General features: G+C 43.3%; 1 pseudogene; it reads right to left on the bottom strand.

Moving 5' to 3' along the window:
• Positions 1-1,801: 1,801 nt before the first annotated feature.
• LOC142452553 (enhancer of rudimentary homolog pseudogene) lies at positions 1,802-9,033 on the bottom strand (annotated as a pseudogene).
• Positions 9,034-17,359: the final 8,326 nt, after the last annotated feature.

The raw sequence follows: 17,359 nt of genomic DNA, 5'->3' as shown, positions 1-17,359 counted from the left end.
AGTTGAGATATGGTAAACTGTGAATGTCCTTGTGAAGGTATTTAAAAAATCATCCAGAATTAAAAAATAAAACAATGACAAAATATGCTTCTGTTAATGAATTCTACTTTATTCTATGACCAGTGTGAAATGAGTGAGGACCAAGTTCTAAATAGTATGCTATGTAGTTTGTGCATCACACTCTGCAGGGTAACTGCCTATTTAAATGGGGTCAAAAGTAATGGTGAGCATGGTGCAGGGTTGCCAAGTGTTTCATTCTGCTGTACATAGGGTTACTTTAAGTCAGAACTTACTTGTTAGCACCTACAAACAACCACAACGATTCCAAGTTCTTTCTTGGGTAGACAGCGTTGTTTTCATCCAAGGAACCCAGCGTTGAGCAAAATTCTTAGCGTGTGATAGGATTATGGATTAATGGTGATGATTTAGTTCCAGGGATCAGAGATACTTGTAGGGTTTTCTTATCCTCCATCTGCAGCAGAATTTTCGCAGGAAAAAGTTCCCGAAGGGTTTGAGGAATTAGCAGGAAGTAAATGAAGACTTAGAAAATCAAGTTCTCACTACGATGCGATATGCTCCTTGATCTCCTAGAATGATTGGATTTTCAAGAGTGATACAGTTGAGAAGAAGGCAGGGCCAGGAAGGGCCGAGGGATGGCCATGGGGAATAGGGTGAGCAGACAGTTTCACAATGGTCTTTGTTCTTTTCCCTTAGAACCAGCTCAGCCACAGGAAGCCAACCACCCACTTCCTAGCCCAGTGAAATCAGGGAATCCCGTTAGACCTTCTCCGGAGTGGTATATTTGTGCAAGGTAACTGCATTGTCACTTTTGTGGATGCCTCCTTTGTCTCACATATTTCAGACATTTAATCACCCACAGTCCTGCCTTGAGACTCCTGACTGTACGCTCACATGAACTTAAAACTTGCCTGATTCGGAATCAGGAGACCCAGTACATTTTTCTGCTGGTGGGCACTCTTGGCCACAACTACAAAGCACACATGGTTTTAAATGGCAATGGTGATGCCACAGGAACTGATTTTGCAGGAACCCGATGCTTGCTCAGATCAGCTGGCTAAATTGAAATAGATCCATACCCATCACGTAGGAGTTGGGAAAGAGCTTTGTTTCTCCAGGAGCCTGCCGGGAAGGTCATGTGTTAGGATTAAGGCGAGCCAGAGTGTGGAGAAAACAGAAAGTCTGGATGTGCTAAACCTTAGGCACAGCGCTCTATTAAGATTGGCTTGGTTGGTGGGCAGAATAGGAAACCCACCAAAGCTGGAAGTAATACAATGTTGAGGGCTGCTGCTAGCTTGTGAGCCTTGACTAAGAATGCAATTGTGATGCAAGGGAAAGGTCAAGGGTAAGAGTAACAGGGCTTGGTCACAAATGGGCAAAAAAAAAAAAAAAGAGTCCCTTGGAACCTGTGAGGTATAAACTTTAGGGTAAACTTTAGTAACATCAGAATTTATAGAAAAGCATGATAAATGCAGATTCCCAGGTTCCTGTTCTTTCGAATTCTGCATCGTGGATTGGGTGGTGCAAATGGTTAATAAGCTTAGTCGCTCTAGCCTGCCCAGAAGAAAGACCTGAGATATGCATCTGCCAATTCAGCTTCGGAAAATTCCATGGAATAGTTTTACTTTCACACTGATGCGGTCACTATGAATCAGAGTCAGCTTATTGGCACCTGATGGTGGTGTTACGGGTTAGTGTGAGGTTCTGGAATCTGAATTTTTAACCATCTCCACATCTAGTCCTGTGCGGGTGACCCTGGAGTCACACATTGGTGTGAGTTCTACTAGCGCTCGTTGCTAGCAGAGCAAGCAAAAGGAGATTCAAGTCAGCATCACGAGGGCTCACAGAGCCTCTCTCTCCTGTCCTATAGGAGCTCTATGATTTGGAATCAACTCAATGGCAGTGAGTGAGTAACTCCCAGAGTGTGTGGGATACATATTTATGGAAAGTTGCAGGGATCAGATTCTATGGCTCTACGGTTAGGGCACCATTGGTGGGTGAGTGGTAGAAACCTCATTTTCTATTCATGAGATGTGGGTTCAATTCCCAACCAATGACCCTCATGCGCAGCCACCACCCATCTTGTCATTGGAGGCTTGTGCATTGCTATGATGTTGAACAGGTGTAACAGACCTTCCAGACAAAGACAAACGCACTAAACTAAACCCACGGTCACGAAGCTAAACCCACTAAACTAAACCCACTGTCATTAAGTCAATACCAACTTATAAGAACCCTATAGGATAGAGTAGAATTTCTCCTTAGGATTTCTAAGATTATAAATCATTATAGGAACAGAATGCCTCATCTTCTTTCATCTGTGGAAATATCGCGTTTGAATCAACAGTCTTGTGGTTACCAGCTGAAGGTTTAATCCACACAAAGATAGCCAGGAAAATCGATCTGGGTAGCTACTTCTGAAATTAGCCAATAAAAATGCTATGGAGCACAGCAATCTTCTATGCCACTGATTATAGTGAATATGCATAGTGAAGGCAATATTTTGTTCAAATATCATGGGTCAGCAAGAGTTAGGGTCAATTCAACAGCAGCCAACAACATGTTTGGGCACCTGTGAAATCACAGAGAGGGTATTGATCTCGTGAGATCACAGAAGGGGATATTGATCTCAGGCAGGTGAACTCCAGCTCCCACCCTTCCCTTCTTGGGAAAGGGGCTTATGTAAATGGATCTCGGTTTTCTCCTGGAGGAGAATGTTCCATGTTACAACAAGCTGACAGACACGTGATGAAACAACTGTGCTCATCCAGAATCTACGTCCATTATTTGTCTCTCAGCTAGTCATACTGTGATGGCTTATGTATCGCTGGGATGCTGGAAGCGATGTCACTGGTAGGTTAAAGGCCAGCAGAACCAACTAAAGTGAACAGGTTTGAGTGATGCTTCCAGACTCAGAACAGACTGTGAAGAAGGAATCAGCTGCCCACGGTGGAGGAATAAGCTGCTGAACCCTGCTGGCTTAAAATCAGGAAAGGTATGCTTCAGGGTTGTGCCCTTTTCCGACATTTATTTCATCTTTACTTATGGAAGGGTTGTTGCCTTTAATATAGATCACAATCTACAGGAAAGAAAATAAAAATCCTCACAACCGGACCAATAGGCAACATCGTGATGAATGGAGAAAAGTTTGAAGCTGCCAAGGATTTTATCTACCATGGCTCCACAATGAATCACAATGAATACTAATGGAAATAGCATTTGAGAGATCAAATGGCACATTGCATTGGAAAAATGTGTTCCACAAGATTTCTTTAAAGTGTGAGAGCAAGGATGCCACTTTGAGGACTAAAGGGAGACTGACCCAAGCCACAGTATTTTCAATAGCCTCCTATATATGGGGAAGTTGAACATTGCATAAGAAAGACAGAGTGAAAATCGATGTATTTGGATTATGGTACTTAGCCTAGGTAGAAGAGTATTGAAAATACCACAGACCGCTAAAGGAACAAATAAATGTGTCTTGAAAGAGGTATGGAATTCTCCTTAGAGGTGAGACTTCATCTCATGTGCTTTGGACAAGTTGTCAAGAGAGATAAGTCTCTGGGAAAGGACACCTTGCTTGGCAGTGTAACGAGGCAGTGGAAATGGAAGGCCCTCAACAAAATGGATCGACACAGTGGCTGCAACAATGGACGCAAACATAACAACTGTTAGGGTGGCAGAGAACCTGGCGATGTTTTGTTCTGTTGTTCATAGGTTCACCATGAGTCAGAACCAACTTGACAGCTCCTCACAACAGCATCAATAGCCCAGACAGTGAATGCCTGGATAAGGCAAATAGTTAACACCTTCAGCTGATAATCAATGGGCTGGCAGTTCAAATCCACCCAAAGATGCTTCAGAAGAAAAGTCTGTCAATTTACTTTTGAAAAAAAAATCAAGAGTGGCAATCAACTCTCCAGTAACCGGTTAGCCCAGATGGTGTCTTTGGGAATCAGTCACTGTCCTCTTGTTTTTTCAATGTTCTGGGTTTTCAGTAATCTCTTTCTATCATTTTTCAGTAACACTCTTGCTACCACTCTCAATTATTGGGGTTTGCTATTCAAGGGCATGGAATCATACAATCAGAAGGCTGTGGATGCTGTGTCATGACTAAACCCAAAACACCCATCCTGTCATCAATCTGTAGTGCTGGCAGACACTGGCATAGTGCCTAACAGTAAATGAATGTTTCCTGAAGGGACAAACACAGGAATATATTGCTAAGAAAGCAGTATTAGGGCCTTCTGTCTTGAGAGACCTTAAGCCACAAAGCAAATAGAGTATCAGACTATCACATGGCATCTCAAACAGGGCACTTAATACAATTAACAAAGCAATAAATAATTATAAACAGACTTACCTGTGTCTGAATGCTTCTCACTTCTGAATGCCATTTAACATTAGCCACGTGGAATCATCTGCACAAAGTTATGCTTTGTCTCTCTTCCTACACAATGATCTCCCTGCAAATAGCATCCACCTCTTATGAAGCCCATTGCTGCCCAACCTGACCCAGCATCTCTTACATCAGCAGGGTGCTGTGAGGAATGACTCAATGAACAGATGGGGAAATGTTGCAACGATTACAGAGCCAGAGCTTTCCAGAAGATTCCTTCCTTTTCTTTTTCCTTCCTCCCATATCTCATCATTTAAAGGTATTAAAACAGGCATCCCTTGGTCTCCTTTGGTCTTTGAGTCTGTGAGGGTGCATGTTAGCTGGCTTTAAAAAAAACATGGTGGCTATTCAAAAGATGCTATTTTGAATGTTTGCAAAGCAACACTCCTAACAGGAATTGATGATTCCCATTTGTTTTGTTTTATTTATTTAAACATTTTATTAGGGACTCATACAACTCTTATCACAATCCATCCATACATCGATTGTATAAAGCACATCTGTACATTCTTTGGCCTCATCATTTTCAAAGCATTTGCTCTCCACTTAAGCCCTTTGCACCAGGTCCTCTTTTTTTCCCCCTCCCTCCCCATTCCCCCCTCCCTCATGAGCCATTGATAATTTATAAATTATTATTTTGTCATATCTTTCCCTGATGTGAGGTGCAATACTGGGAGAGTAGAGGGTGAGTGGGTTGGAAAGGGGGAACTGATTACAAGGATATACATATGACCTCCTCCCTGGGGGACGGACAACAGAAAAGTGGGTGAAGGGAGATGTCCATTTTTAAAATCAACGATTCCTTTCCTTTTTAATATGAAGCAAATATAACACACTATCTTTAATGCCCGGATACAATGCGGAGACCCTTTTAAGGCAAATGGTGTTGAAATACCTGACTAGTCTGGTTTCTTCTATGGTAGTGAGATGGAGTCTCCCCAACCCCACTTCCATGGAATTTTTTGCCTGCACTTCTTCCAAGACAGATTTGTTTCTTCTTCTGGCAGTCCATGATATCTTCACTCTTCGTTACCAACACCAAGGTTTTAGATGACAAGACATTGGAGGGATAGGATAGGGGGTAGACATATGCATGAGCCTCAAAACAAAGCTACGTGACAAGGAAGGGACAAGCCCTTGTTCTGACCCTGATGGATGAAGACACTGAAGAGCAACCTCTGCAAGATCCCCAGGGGAATGGATTTGCCTGAATAATCAGAAGAAGCCAATTTCTGTTAAAGGAAGGAAGATGTAGGAGTGTTCCGTGGGAAAGCTGAGTTTGGGGGCATTTGTAGCTGAAGGTTTGGAATTACAATGAGAGAGGTTTGAAAAGACTGTGTTACAGAAGGAATCTGGCAGCTCTCCCAAGGAGAGTATACAATAAATGCAAAACTAAACCCACTGCCATCAAGTCTATTCCAAATTACAGTGACCTTAGAGGACAAAATGGAAGCGCTCTTTAGCATTTCAGAGTTGTTTTGCAATACTCTTTATACGTCTTTACAGGTGAACATGTTTCCCCTAATTTTTCTCCCTCAGAGTGGCTGGTGGGACTGAAACAGGCTGAAGGAGCTACAAATGTTTTCCGCCAAGAAAATGAATAGAACGTCATCGTTGGAGCAGCTTGGTGATCAGCATAACTGTTGGGAAGAGCGTGGGAAGTAGGGGCTCTTTATTTACATACATTTTATTTATAAATGTATACAGGCCATAGTCTCGTGCATCTCAAATGGAGTGCAACAAATTCCTAAATGGGTGGGGGAAGGGGAGCCTGCACTGCCCAAAGCAAAGGGAGGGGGTGGTCGCCTACCATGCCCAGGAAGCAGAAAAACACAGTCTACTTGAGACGGAGGGAGTGGGATCACCATTCATATGGGCTAGGAAAATGAGACCTCCCAGAGCCACACGAGCAGAGTTGCCTTGACAGTTGGCTGGAAGATAGAACTAAAGCTCAGGTTGAAGGGAGCCTCCACCTAAAATTCGGAAAGCCCGGCCAGAGCAGGGTTTTTGCCAAAATGCTCTCAGAGAACATAATCTTCAACTGGAGAGAGAACGTAACTTCCTCTGCTGGGTTTTGGACCTGCTTGGTACTCATGATCTTTTCTTTCCCTTTCATTTCTCTCATTTGTAATGGAAATGTACTCGAATCCTTTGGGTCTGTTCCGCCACAGTGTTTTAGAAGCCTATCATCTGCATTCTAGATTTCACAGATTCTCAGATGAAAAGAAAATTTGCTCCAGAACAGAATATGCCTAACATCTCACCCACGTTTGATTTAGGTGATTCAAAAGATGAGATATTGGACCAACGATTTGGATAGGATGTCATGAGATGCATGGATTTTGTATTTAACAAGGACATGAAGGGTTTTTTTGGGGGGGGGTGTCAAAGAGTAAAATGTAATAGGCTGAATTATGTCTATGCCTGAGAATAGATTGTCTTTGTTTTGTTAATGAGAAAATTAATGCAGAGTATGTTTTTAATCAATCCCTCACAAGATATAAAAGGAGCCGACTAAGGAAGCAGAGATGAGGAAAGAGAGAGACCAACTCACATGAAAATGATGCAGGAATTGAAGCTTAAAAGAGACAAGGACCTTTCATCAGAACCCACAGAGAGAAAAAGGCTGCCTCTTGAATCTAGCACCCTAAATTCAGGCTTCCAGCCTCCTAAACTTGAGAAAATAAATGTCTGTTAAAGTTGTCCACTTGTGGTAATTCTGTGACAGCAGCAGAGGCATTTCCTTCCGACTCCAATTTTATTAAGTATCTTTTACCAAGAATGGATGATGCATTTTATCAAATATCTTTTGCATCAATAATAACCATAATAATAATAGCATTATTATCCTCTATTATGTTGATGTGGTGAATTATATTGATTGTCTTTCTAGTATTAACCCTTGCATACCTGATATGAATTCTACTTGATTGTGATGTATTGTTATAATTATAATTATTATTAACTCTTCTCTAAATATTTGTTAGAATAACCCAATAAAACCATCTGGTTCCAGACTTTTGGATGTTGAGAGCATTTTTAGGGCTAGATCTATTTATTCTCATGTTATAGACTAGCTGAAATTTTTTACATAAGTTTGTGGTAAATTAGGTAAATAATACATCTTCTAGGTTTTCAATGTTGCTCTAATACAATGATATCTGCTCTGTTGTGGTGTCACCCATATCATATCTTATTCATAAATTTTGCTTTTTTTCCATTCTTTTCCGTTGTTAGGCTTTCCAGTGGTTCACCAATTTTGTTCACCTATTTGATTTTTGCTGATTTTTCTTTTTTTTAACTTTCTGAATAATTTATTTCTACTCTAATCTTTACCATGTCTTTTCTTCTAGTGTCTAAGGGTTTATTTTGTTGGTCTTTTCCCAACGTGTTAAGGTCTTTGTTTTAATTCTTTCTGCCTTTTGATGTGTACAGCTGTTGCTATAAACCTCCCTCTAGGGTCTAGGGGAGGAGATGAGTCAGTCAGGGTGCGATGTAGCACCGATGAAGAATACAGCTTTCCCCCAGATCTTAAATGCTTCCTCCCCCCCCAACTACCATGATCCGAATTCTACCTTTCAAGTCTGGATAGAGCAGAGGTTGTACACTGGTGCATAAAGGAGCTGGAGGCACAGGGAATCCAGGGTGGATGATACCTTCAGGACCAGGGATGTGAGGGGCGATACTGGGAGAGTGGAGGGTGAGTGGGTTGGAAAGGGGGAACCGATTACAAGGATCTACATGTGACCTCCTCCCTGGGGGTCGGACAACAGAGAAGGGGGTGAAGGGAGACACCAGATAGGGCAAGATATGACAAAAAACAATCCATAAATTATCAAGGGTTCATGAGGGAGGGGGGAACAGGGAGGGAGGGGGAAAAAAAGAGGACCTGGTGCAAAGGGCTTAAGTGGAGAGCAAATGCTTTGAAAATGATTAGGGCAAAGAATGTACAGATGTGCTTTATACAATTGATGTATGCATATGTATGGATTGTGATAAGAGTTGTATGAGCCCTTAATAATATGTTAAAAAAAGAGAGAAAAAAACTCCCTCTAAATATGAGTTTTGTTGTATGTCAGAGATTTTGATGAGAATATATATATTCTCAATAGTTTTCATGAAAATTTTACTGTGTTCATAATTTCTTCAATTACGCAGTGGTTTTTAAGTGGCAAAAGTCAAACCAGCCACTACCATCGAATTAATTCCATGTTATAGTGACCTTATAGGACAGAGTAGAATTGCCCTTGTGGTTTTCAGAGACTGTAACTCTTCACAGGTGTATACAGGCTCATCTTTCTCCCACAGAGCAACTAGTGGTTTTTGAATGGCTGACCTTTTAGGTTGCAGTCCAACCTGCATATAGATCTCCTTAATCCAGTATTTTTTGTAAGGTTTCAGCTTAGTAAACAAGACAGCTGAAGTCTGCCAGATTACAATGAAATCAAACAACTGATGGATATCATATTTAATTGAGGGACTATGGGGAGTCGTTCACTTCAGATGTTCATCATACATTTTGCAAACACCTTCCACCCATTCATTCACAGATCTAAGGCATACCGTCAGCCTTCTGGCCTCTTGGGAGACTATGCTAGCAAAATGGTGTGAGACATCATGCCAAACTCTTTCATTGCAGCTGCGGCCACTATGATCGCCACACACCACATCAATTCTTCAGTCCTCTTTATTCAATGTCCAATTTTCACATGCATTTGAGGCGATTGAAAACATACTGTCTCGAAGATGACTGCCCATTGAATCTTTCAGTGTTGCAACTCGAAGCTTGATTTTTTTCTCGAGTTCTTTCAGTGTAAGATATGCTTCCCTTTGAAATGATTTGTACAGCTTGTTGAGTTCATCATTTCTCCAATTTGTCCTAGCTTATCTATGGTTTAAGAGCAAGTTTCAGTGTCTCTTTTGACATCCACTTGAATTTTTCTTTTTTGTAATTTTAATGACAATTAGCTTTCTTTATGAAAAGTGTTCTTGATGTCATCCCAAATCTCCTGTCATTAGTGTTTAGTATGTCAATCTGTTGTTGAGATATTCTCAAACTCAGGTGTGATATACGCAAGATCACACAGGTGTGATATACAGGTTCACATTGTGTACCTCTTGTGTCTCTTCACCACTAGCTTTAGTGATTGAAAGCTTCACCACTAGCTTTAGCTTGTGTCTCTTCACCACTAGCTTTAGTGATCTGAATGGCAGGTATATTGACTGTATTTTCTTGTATGAAGACAGCTATTATCACAGACAGCATTGTATTTCAAGACAAATCTTGAAATGTCCTTTTTGGCAATGAACGCACCGTATTTCTGGCATAGTAAACCATATGATTCTGATTCAAACTGGCCAATATCAGTTCATTCAAGCTCCTTAATGTTGAGAAATAGGACATAAAGGGCCCTCAGGCAGAATGAGGGAAAGCATCCTGTGGTAGGAAGCATTGGGAGGGGCAGGATATCTGGAAGGGTGATCTCAACAGCCTGGGATAATCTAGTCTGAAGCCCACAGGCATCAGACCCATAGACTGATTCTAAATTCCAAAGTCACCAAGACTCTTTATTTTTGAACACTGCATGCTTACTCCTCTGTCCATACCCAGGCAAGACCCAGCCATTGGGAGAGCATGAACAGATTTATGACTGGACCTCAAAAATAGGAGCAGTCCCACGATGGGCCCATTTATAACCTCTAGATATAAACAGGTCAAATACCAGACCCCTCATAAAAACTCCTAGACATGGTTCATTGGGTACCAACTCAGTCGAGGCTGCACCTGCTTAGCCAGGTGCTGTTCTTTCCAAATAAATTGCTTTTTGTTTGCCACTTTGTGATCTGTGAATCCATTCTTCAGGTCTCAAAACCAAGACTCCTTGTGTAGATCAGAACAATTGCAACACTTTGGGGCCCAACGTGGGGCATCTCAACAGAATGGTAAGTGAATGGACTCCTGCTTGTACTTGGCCTTGGCTTTCTCCTTTCAGTTTCCCTCTGGAAGGGTCAGGTCTGCTTTGCAACCAGAGAAGCAGTGGATGGTGGCAGCTCATCCTTGACATATTCTCGGACTCTGGTAGGTAATTCTGTCCTGAGTCTTTTCTCTCTACTTTTAAATACTTAGTCTGTCTCTGAAGGACAGGAGTCACAATAACCCATGGCCCCAGGTCTCTGACTCTTTCAGGTTGATTCTATAGTGCTCAGCGAACCCTCCACTACAGTCTTTTCTGAGGGAGCCTCCTGGGGATTTCGGTGAATTCTTTGGGACCCCTCTATGTGCCATGATGAGTGGCACCCTTCATTAGGTAATTCTAAAGGACCCAATAGCAAGACTCTTTGCAATTTTCAGCCAGCTCTAATCCTCCGCTATTTGTTTACAAACAAGTCCATTCTCCCTATCTCACCCCTCCCCCCCTTATCTCATCACAGTCTGCACATGTGAGTGTCCACCCAGGGGCACAGAAGGATCCAACCAGAAAGATGCATGGGGACCCTCATGTCTAAGAGATTTATAGACATCCCAAAGACTGAAATACCTGAAATGCATCTTTGTTTACTCTCTTACTGCTTTCTTGATTCTGCTCTGAGAAGAAGCAGGTCTTTCTCTCTGTTCCTTTCTTTGCTTCTATCTGCCAGCTCATTTTTTCCCTCACCCACTGGTTCTCTGCAACACACTGCAGGCAGTGACTGCAGCCAGGAAAGACCCTATTACCTCTTTCATCACCAAACTCTAGCTTGCTAGTCAGTCTGTATTTAAACTTGTTTCTCTCTTTTTCTGTGCAACCGAGGTTCTTGTCGCCTCTATACCTTATAGAATAGGTGTCCCCTTTTCTTTCACTTGACTCCACTCTCCCTCAACTATCATAATCCATTTATCTCATTCCCTTTGATTTCTGTAACTCCCATTACCCCTAAATAAAACTTATTCACAAATACTCATGTTTTTTGTTTTTCATATCTTGTCCCTTGTCTCTAAAAACTTACAAGTTCAGATCTGGTTTTTAACAAATAGACCAGAGGAGATTCCTGAGAGTTGACTTAGGCCTTTAATAGCAAATGGGGAGCCAGAAACTCATTAATTACCCTTTGTCCCAGACAACCACAAGAGCCACAAGTTCTCCCTCTACAAATTTTAGTTTTCTGTTCCCTCTTAATTAGATTCTTATTAGGAGCTCCATGGAACCTCTAGAAATGCTTTTATTGAATGCTAGGCCAGGCTGAGCTGTTAGCAGCCAACCTCTTCTCTAATCGGACACTAAGGATGGTCCATGAACCCCCGGGGAGCTTTTCAGGTATCCCAGCCTGAAAGACTGAGAGATTGGTTACTTCTGCATCAGTAAGGATGGCAAATCCTATGGGAGGGCTATGGTCAGAACTCCTTACTCACAGTGCAGGTCACTGTGACAGTTTTTCTTTCGCATTCCTCTTACATGGGCATGTCTTCATTTCCCCATCTGACAACACTACACTAGGCTGCATATTAAAAAAAATTAGTCCCTATTTGATCCTTAAATCCTGAAGAGAGGGGTGTTTAGTTTTCTTTTATGATGACTTGGTCCTGTTATAAACTTTCTGATGGAGAACAATGGCCACTGAAGGGAGCATTAATCATAACACCTTCAGTTGGAATTATTTTACAAATGGGAGGGCAGGTAGTCTTAAGTTCCCCATGTGAGATAATTTTTTCCTGTCTGTAGTAATCAGTAGTTAAGCATAACTAGTCATTTAGAGATTGCTCTCCTTAAAGCCTTCATGACTGAAGAAACTAAGTCCACTTCTAAGCCCTCAGTAACTACCTCACAACAACCAGAATCTCCTGAGGTACGTGTGATGAACCTCTCCTGTCTCCCACATTCAGGACCTCCTGAGTCTTTTGGACCTCCTGAAACCCTTGAAAGCAGAGTCCATTTTAGAAGAGAACAGGAAAAAAATTAAATTTTAAAAAGCCCCAATAAAAGTTTTTGAAAAAAAAAAAAGAGGAGAGAACAGGAGCTCACTAGAGCTCCACAGGTCCCTCTTCAGGAGGAAGGTGCAGGGAACTTTGTCACCAGGGTACATCTGTGCCCTTTTTCTTCTCTCACCTGAGGCAAATTAAGAGAGATCTGGGAAAGTTCTCAGATGACACTACAAAGTGAACAGACACTCTCTAGGAAATAGCCCAGTCTTGACCTTTCCTGGAGAGATGTAATGCTCCTGCTAGACCAGACCCTGACTAGTTCAGAGAAATCCAGTGTTAGAAGCAGCACAGGATGTTGGAAATGTGTGGTACATTTTAAATGCAAGAGATGATAGGGCTACTAAGGAAAAAGTCCAATTTCCCATTGGAAGTCAGGTACCAGCCTGAGTAGACCCAGATTGGGAACCCAATAAGCCTGGAAACTGGAATAGGAGGCATTTCCAGAGCAAATAAAGGAGGCTATGAAGTGAGAGGTAAACTGAGGCACAGAACAAGAACAAAGTCAGGATGAAATAAGTGAAGTCAGAGACACTTTTATTGTAGCAAAGGGAGGGTGGAGGTGGGGAATCTCCCAGGCAAATTCCCGTGGCCTAGCAAGTAGCCCAGGGGAACTACGGGCTTTTTCTGGGGCCTGGGTTTTATTTTTAAAGGAAAGCAGGGAGAGGGGAATCCATGCTGCAGCAGCAAGGTTTATGGCCCAGGATGTAGTTTATCAGCTCCTGCAGGCAGGCCGACCGGTTATCTGAGTCAGGCATTGTTTTCCGGTCCCCTCTTTCCTGGGGGGACAGCTACTGACCTCCGGGGATGTGCAGGGAAGCAGAGCCCTGACCAGCTTCAGCTCAGTCCAGACATTCCAGTCTTTTAGTGATAAAGGGCCATCAAGATATGATCTGACTACTTCCTGCTGTTACAGGGTGATGGAAACTGGAGGGGGTGGAGCTATGGGCCAGAATGGTCTGGACCAGCATCAGCAGATAGGGAGCTGTAAGGATGTAACAAAAGTTGATTAACGGATTGGATATGTCTTTCATTTGTTCTTGAAGGAAACTAAAAAGACAGGGGGCTAAAAGTAACAGCAAGCAAATTATTACCAGGGGTTCTACCGGGGGCATTACCCAGGGCATAAAAGAGTTTTAGGACCAGGAGGTGGTTGCTGCATTGCCTCAGTGGTTACTTTTGATCTCTTTGGCCATGGTTTTTAACACTTTGACATTTGGCTTAACTACTCCTGACTCATTAATATAGTAACAACACTCTTTTCCTAAAAATATGCACGTACCTTCCTTGTTAGTGGTTAACAAATCCAGGGCCCAATGGTTTTGAAGGGTTACCTCTGCCAAGGAGGTGAGCTGTCGCTGTAAGGAGATGCGAGACTCCGAGGTGGAGTTCATGACCAGCTGGAGTTCTTTGTTAAAGTTCTGTGTTTGGAGCCTGCTGTGTCCCATTGCCCCACTAGAAATCCCTGCTGCTGCCAGGGAGGAGGTAAAACTAAGGTCCACCAGGACAGGTAGGAATACAGTCCTATGGTCATGGGGAACAGAGCTAGTTTTTCAATTTACAGCCATTCAAACTCTGCTTGTGCATACGTGGTGAGTTGTGGTACTGTGGCAACTGGGAGACATTCATTATAACAGCACTCTTGAGCTGTCACTGCAGGGAGGCTAGAGATAGAGATGGATTAGGAAGTGCTGCTGTGGAAAAATTTACACATATAGTTGAAGTTTTTTTTCACCAAAATTTACACATTTAGTTAAAGTTCCATTGCACTAAAAAAAGTGTCCAGGTGGGAGAAAATCTGAGTATCAACAGTTATATAATATCTGCAAACACCATGTAGAGAAAAACCATCCACATTCCAATTTGTGAAGTAACAGACTAGCTGTGAATGGACATTGGGCAGTGGCAAGCTGACCTGTTGCCTCCTCATGTTACTGGGGAACCATCAGCTTGATGTCCTTCACATTTCCCACACAGTAATTCTTCTTTTAAAATGAACACATTCACTTTTTCTTTCTTATCAACTTCTCGGCAAACAGTTCTGTGCAAACTTTCAAGTTTCTCTCATATTCTGGCACAGCCAGACATTCTATAATGTTATCCAACTCTTTTTCTGACTATTTGCAACTTATTCTGACCTTCTGAAACTTCCTGTCTCCGTATAAACTTAAGTAATCACTGAATATGAGAATTGTATTAACTAAGTGTCAGCAAAGAATTTACTAGGGTTTGATAAACACTGGTGGGGGTTGTAAAAGCCTTTCCAAAAAAACAAAGTAAAAGCCTTTCTTGGAGCTTTTAAAAGGATGTTGTGACCACCTGTGGGAGTTTAAAGGTCCTCTGGGAGTCGCCTTTGCTGTGTTGCATAATGGCTTAGCTATAAGGGAGAAATTTGGGGATCCAATGTCTGAAAAATCCACACAGCCAAGAAAAGTATTGGTTCAGTCAAAGTCAAGGGTTGGAGGTCCTTTATGACCTGGTGTCTATCTAGAGTTCAACCTTAAGTGGTGGGGGTAGGATGGTGGGCACAGGCCTAAACAGATAGCAGTGGAACAAGATAAGTGTGCCTTGGAGGGAGAGAGAAGTTAAAGGGGTTGGGTTGTGTTTGCCTTAGACTGTTTTAGGAGGGGTTGCAGGTAAAGGCAAACGAATGCTGACAAGCTGGGTTAAGGGGGATGGTGAAAAAGGCATTATTTATAATTTGAGATAAAGGTGGGATGACTAAATACCTAGAGAAATGACCATCAATTCCCATAACCGAGACTGGAGAAGGGGAAACTGGCCCAAGAAGGAAGGGTAGGACCAAAAGGGCAGCTTCTGTGTCCACCAAAAAGCTAACTGGCTTACCTGCTACCTTGATAATTACCCTGGGCACAGTGGGGGTCACCGGGGTCGCCTAGTCAGAGGTGTCTTCAGTCATTTTTGATTGCCAGACCCAGTAGTGCCAACGGCGGGTCGAAGTTTGGAGATATGGACCCTCCACAGCTAGGCGCCAAGGGGCAGTTGCTTTTCCAGTGGCCCTATTGACCATATGCTGGGCTAGGCTTTCTGGGCAGTTGGAGTTGAGGGCAGTGCTTTGTCCAGTGGCCCTCGTTGCTGCACTTGAAGTGGGATTCCAGTGGCAGGAGTTTAAGGTTGTTCCTTCCTGGGGTCTTCTGACCCCTTTTAAGGCAGTGACCAAGGCCAAGTGAGGTCACAAATCTGAGTAAAGCATTGGAACTCCCTAATAAAGGTGGTAGGGTCCTGTCAGAAAACGCCCAGCTGCTTCTTTATCTGGGAGAGGTCCATCAGAGAGAAGGGTGCATGGACCCTGACTGGTCCCTTTGCTCCTGAAGCCTCTCACAGGGGACAGACAAGGATATTACGGGAATGAGTGCGACTGGCAATGGGAGATGACAAAAGGATGGGTGACAGTGACTGTGGGGTTTGGGAGGCAGTGTGTGTTGCCTCAGTGGAAGCTGAGTAGGGAGGTAGCCAGGAAGGGGGAGAGAGAGAGAGAGAGAGAGACTCCAGGGAGTTCGACGGGTCCAGCTCCAGGGAGGGACAGGCGTCAGAGGTCCATTCACCTCAGCCTTTGGGAGGTGAGGTGGTGGTGAGGGGTACCTAGAATATGGAGTAGGCCTTACTGAGGGTGCGGAAAATGAGTTGGGGGGTTCGGAGAAAGACGAGTGAGGGTACTGTCAGGAGCCTGATTAAGAGAGCGTTTGGCTAAGAGAACTTGAGCAGGGTGACAGGTAGTACATAGAGAGGAACGGGAGTGAAGAAAGAAAAACACCTGGACATAAGGGATTTCAGACCACTTGTGAGTTTGCCAACAAAAATTGTTGAGGTTCTGGAGGACATCAAAATTAAATGTGCTGATTTTTGGGCAGCATGACTAATTGTCCAATTGGTATTAAGGTCAGAAAAAAACCAGGTGCTTTGGACAGAGATCAGGAGCCAAACCAATTCAGTAAGGTTGGCCAGTAAACACCCCAAAGGACTGTCCTTACAGAACTTGGACAAAGGACTTCCCACAATATCTCAAACTGAAGAAGGTACGGGCAGAAGAAAAGGGCATCCCCTGGTCCCCCATACACACCTGTCAGTCAGAAAAGGGTCCGGTAACCCTGAAGGCATCCTGACCAGAGTTAGGGACCCAGTAGGGAGTTCTGAACTACTCCCAGGCAGAAAGGTTCCCTGGTGCAGGCCTGCAGCTTGTCCAGCAGACAGGGACCTTGTAATCAGAGAGAGACACAATGGAAGTTGAGGAGGGAAAGGGGGGGGGCTGGTTTTATGGCCAATATAATTGAGGTTGGCCTGAGGCCTTTGTTCAGGGTGAGAAAAGGGGGAGTAGAAAATGTTAGAGAAGGCACTGCAGAGTCGCAGACCCAAAGCACACAAATAAGTAGAAAAGACTCAGAAATAACTTTTGCACCTTAGTCCAGTCTGAAGGCGCAGTGACTGCCAGGCCCAGAGCCAGGAGTCCTGTTATCAACAGAAATCCCAGAAAGTAGACACAGAGACAAAGGCTGGGAGCCACGTGGAATAAGATAGACACAAGAAACTGCCCTTATTGTTGCACCCCTTTTGGGGAAAGGCAGTTATCTCCAACTCCTCTTACTACTAGGGTGGAAGTATGAAACCCTTCTGCAGTGCCTATTTCGGGGACCCTATGTTCCCATATGAGTTTGCTGGTTCTCAATGTCCTTAACGACAAATGAGCAGAACGAACATACACAGTGAGACACTGACCAGAATTCATTGTCCAGGCAGGCACCAGGAGCTTGAGAGGAGAGAAGGGTAGCAGGGCCTGCATGGTATGGAGCCCCTGTCCCTACATCTCCCGGGTTTCAGTTCCAAATGAGAGGTAAACTGAGGCAGAGGACTAGAACAAAGTCAAGACAAAATAGGTGAAGTCAGAGATAGCTTTATTGTAGCAAAGGGAGAGAGGAGGGCGGGGAGCTTTCAGGCGAAATCACGTAGCCTAGCAAGTATCCCAGGAA

This window comes from Tenrec ecaudatus, chromosome 7 (genome assembly GCF_050624435.1).
Source record: "Tenrec ecaudatus isolate mTenEca1 chromosome 7, mTenEca1.hap1, whole genome shotgun sequence".
Taxonomy (NCBI): Eukaryota; Metazoa; Chordata; class Mammalia; order Afrosoricida; family Tenrecidae; genus Tenrec; species Tenrec ecaudatus.
The sequence above is the reverse complement of the archived record's forward strand: the minus strand, read 5'-3'. Positions and strand labels throughout refer to the sequence as shown.